Raw genomic sequence first — 4,897 nt, 5'->3', positions numbered from 1 at the left:
CCGCACGTCGCATTACACCACACACAGACATATATGTATGTAGTTACACCCACACACAACACACAGACATAAACTCCTGTTACACCACCACACACACGACCACACACACACCACCAACCAGATCGTGAGTACACACATCAACACAACAAACACACACACGCCCTCCACACAACCACTGACAAACAAACAAACAACAGACACCCCCACCACACTCAACCAATCTCACACACACCACAAACACACAACCTATCCCCACACACACACCTCAACACCCAAACCTCCATCACGACCGCCACACAATTTTTCACAATCAATTACCTCCTGCTCGGACACACACACCAAGACAGTAATACTCTGCTCCGGTACACAACACTCACACAACACCACCAACACCTCAATCACACACCAATACCCACACACATCTCTACACACTACATTAACTGCTGCTAGTTAAACACACACACACACAGACATAAACACGCAGTACACACCACCGACACACACAGATCATTCAACTGATCATGAAATGTAAAAAATGTACCACCTAAGCCACTTTAAAATGGCTCAACTTAATACCAATGCATTTACATTAGCCCTACATACCCAATCTCATATGCTATATACTGTACTCGTATACCATCTACTGCATCTGCATCTTTATGCAATAATGTACCACCTAGCCACTTTAAACATCCACCTTATTACATACCCCTACCATCCTCATCTCATATGTAGCACTATACCGTACTCCCTATACCACTCCTACTGCATCTGCCATCCGTTCTGTAACCACCACTCATCCCAATCAATCTTTATCGTACATATTCTTTATCCCTTCCACCACTGTGGTGTGTAACGGTAGTCGAAATGTTAGGTTACATACGTTGTTATTATTGCATTGTCGAACTAGAGCACAAGCATTCGCACACCTCGCTATATAACTCTGCTCTAACCATGTGCTATTGACTAATAAATTGATTTGATTGATTTGCATGATTACTGCTGTGTGTACAACACCCACCCACACAACACATATACTTGCTGGACACCACACATTGCTCACACCACACACACACCACCGCACCCCCAAAAACCCCAAAAGGGCACATAAGACTGATGTGCTACACCACACGAACACACACCACAACACACACACACCACAGACATAATACTGCTGTGGTAACACACACACACACACACACGACAAACTTACCACCACTGCACCTACACACACCACACACCAACACACACACAGACATAATACGCGGGTATAACACCACACACAACATTACTCAGTACACACACACACACACACACACAGACTCAAAATACTGCTTGTATCCCCCACCATACACCAACACTACTCGACACACACACCAACACAACTAATACTGATGTGTACACCACACACACACACACACACACAACATAATACTATGGTACACACACACACACGACATACTCACAACGTCATTAACTGACGTACCCACAACACACACACACACACACATCACAGACATAATACTGGCTGTATCTACACACACACACACACACAGCACACAACCACACACACACAGACACATATACTGCTTGTGTACACACACCACACCACACTCACACACCACACACAACGACATTATGCTGGTACACACACACACACACACACACACACACACGAAATTCACTATTACACACACACACACAACACACACACACCACACACACTAGCACAAGACATTAATACTCGTACACACACACCACACCAGCACACCACGACTCAATTCAACTACTGCGCATTACACAAACACCACACAACAATATTTCTACACACAGACACGCATAATACTGCTTAGTATACACACACACACACAGCACACACACACACAGACATAATACTGCTTAGTACACACACACACACACAGAACATAATACTCGGTAGTACACACACACACACACACAGACATAATACAGTCCACATTGGGGCTAGTTGCTGTGGTGGTGGTAGTAGTAAGCAGCAGCGGTGGTAGTGAGCATGCTGGTCCGGCCCAGTCTGAGGGGGTTTACAGTATGGATGAGTCCCAAATGGCACTATAGTCAGGCTGCGTAGTGCACTACTGTTGACCTCAGCCTTATGGTCTGTAGTCAGAAGTAGTGCACTATATAGGGAGCCTTTTGGGACTGTTCCTATGTACAGTGTGGCTGTGACGCCGCTGGGCCTGTATAAAGCACTAATGGGAGCAGCGGCTGTCTGATTTAATAGGAAAAGCAGCTGGCTGATTAAGGGTATCGCGGTCAATGGGTCAGATTTCTCTGTTCCTGGCCTGGGCCAGGGCTGTGTTGGCAGGCATGGCTCATTATGCGATGTGGACAGACATGGCGACTGGTTGCCGTAGTAGTGGTTCTGTCCTGTTTTTTCCCCAGGCAGTAATTGAATGTAGTGACTTCAGTCTTTGAGTCTTTAAAAAAACACAATTTTAGTCATTTAGCAGACTCTGGTATCCAGAGCAACTTACAGTAGCAATTAGGGTTAAGTGCCTTGCTCAAGGGCACATCGGCACATTTTTTTTTACTAGTCAGCTCGGGGATTCAAACCAGCGACCTTTCGGTTACAGGCCCAACACTCTTAATCGCTAGGCTACCTGCCGCCCCAGTCGTGTTACTGTGTAGGCCTAAAGCTGCTGTATGTTAGGAGTTGGAGTTAGTAGTGCTTGTCTGTGTTCATTTCTGTTTTATTGTATGCAGGCTATGTAGCCTACGTGTTTGAATGCATGTGGGTGTGCGTTGCAACGGTCCCGTAGGTTCTAACTAGGTTCCCTGTGGGGGCTTTTCATTGGCTCCAGAGCAGGAACAGGTACCTGTTGTGAGGAGCTGCTGGTGAGCTGGTTATTAGTGTCCCCAAGGGGGAACCCTTTTTGCATGAGGCTCAGAGATGTGTGCACTCAGCCATGACTTCCCCTCAGAGCTGTAATGTATACCTAGCTTTAGCTAACACACTTACACAGGACAGAGAGTAATGTTGAGCAAAAATTCACTGAAATCTTATATTATTTTTCATTTTTTAAACAACTAATTGACTGACCGGTTCAGTCATTTGAATTCAATTATTATAWTTTTTTCTGTGAGTTTTCAGTTGAGAATTGTATTTTCCAACAAGCCAATATTCTACATAGTTCAGCGCCAAAAACGTGGTAATTAACTGAAATGACCATAATCCACTTGTCCGTTCTGTGTGTTTCTTTAACGCCTGCTACATTAGGTTAGTGTGGGGAAGCCACAGAAGAATGCGCGATGGAGAGAGATAGAGAGCTGTTGCTTCAAGGTATCTCTACCTGAAAATAYACAATCTAAGTGATTGATAGTTGGTATTCAGCAGTCGTAAAAGTATGCCTTATTTCCTCTGAAGAACTACTAAAATAGTGATTTTGTCAGACAGCATAGGCAATCGCTCTATAGAGATGAGATGACTTGGTAATGAAATGAAGTCATCAAATGTCATATACACAACAACTGAAATATTTAATTAAAGTAATGTGAATAAATGATGCTTATTAAGTGATAAGCAGTCATGAGAAGTCACTACCATCATGGACTTTTAATAATAGTTTTATTCTGTGTTNAATGAAATGAAGTCATCAAATGTCATATACACAACAACTGAAATATTTAATTAAAGTAATGTGAATAAATGATGCTTATTAAGTGATAAGCAGTCATGAGAAGTCACTACCATCATGGACTTTTAATAATAGTTTTATTCTGTGTTACAGCATTCAACCCACAGAATACTCAGTGCATTTAATAATAATTAAAAAAAAATCCTAAACCATTATTTTTTGATAATCGAACCAACCTCAAAAAGCACACATTGCTCAGCACCAACACAGGGGACTAGTCAGGCTTAACACTAACCAGCAGGATTAAATGATCTGCCCTTTGTTTAGGAGGGACTAGATTTTCTTTTTCCTTCTTGGTTTCCATGCCTTTGAGCATGKAACACAGGTTTATTCCTCACTAGCCCTCCACCATCCGTCATGACTTCTCCTCAACGTTGACAGCTTTCACACAGAGTCTGGTTCTGAGGGGCTTTGATGCTGTTCACAGATCTTTCCCTTGGTAATTCAGCCAGTATGTATGAGGACCCTGTGTGTGTTATACGTGCCTTGTTCAAACTGTGATTAGTACAGAACGTAGTCTATCTGACCTATAGAATGGGAGGGTACTCATACATGCTACTCATACATGAATAGGTGCTCAACTAAGGTACTTCATCTTCTGACTGAGTGTGTGCTGTAATTCCCCCATGATAATGACGAGGACATTATGTACCATGTCATACAGAATATATCTAACTGTGTGTGTGTGTTTGGTCGTAGCTTGCGAAGAAGATCCGTGAGAAGTTTAACCGCTACCTGGATGTGGTGAACAGGAACAAGCAGGTAGTGGAGGCGTCATACACAGCCCACCTGACCTCTCCTCTGACCGCCATCCAGGACTGCTGCACCATCCCCCCCTCCATGGTTGAGTGAGTATTAACCTAAACCTGATCCACAAACCCCTTACCCCCTTCCTGTGTTTAAATGTGTTTTGATCCTTTCTAGGAACACTTATCTCCATGTGTGCAGTGGTAGTAGTAGTAGTAGTGGTGATGGTGGGGATGAGCAGCAGCAGTTGTAGTGATGGGGATGAGTAGTAGTAGTTGTAGTGATGGGGATGAGTAGTAGTAGTAGTAGTGATGGGGATGAGTAGTAGTAGTAGTAGTGATGGTGGGGATGAGTAGTAGTAGTAGTAGTGATGGTGGGGATGAGTAGTAGTAGTAGTAGTGATGGTGGGGATGAGTAGTAGTAGTGATGGTGGGGATGAGTAGTAGTAGTGATGGTGGGGATGAGTAGTAGTAGTG

At 43.6% G+C, this 4,897-nt stretch overlaps 1 pseudogene; it reads left to right on the top strand.

The window, feature by feature from the left end:
* LOC111976125 (inactive tyrosine-protein kinase transmembrane receptor ROR1-like) overlaps positions 1–4,897 on the top strand; it is a 505,588-nt pseudogene that overhangs the window by 153,829 nt on the left and 346,862 nt on the right.

Source organism: Salvelinus sp. IW2-2015, linkage group LG16, assembly GCF_002910315.2.
Source record: "Salvelinus sp. IW2-2015 linkage group LG16, ASM291031v2, whole genome shotgun sequence".
Taxonomy (NCBI): Eukaryota; Metazoa; Chordata; class Actinopteri; order Salmoniformes; family Salmonidae; genus Salvelinus; species Salvelinus sp. IW2-2015.
The sequence above is the reverse complement of the archived record's forward strand: the minus strand, read 5'-3'. Positions and strand labels throughout refer to the sequence as shown.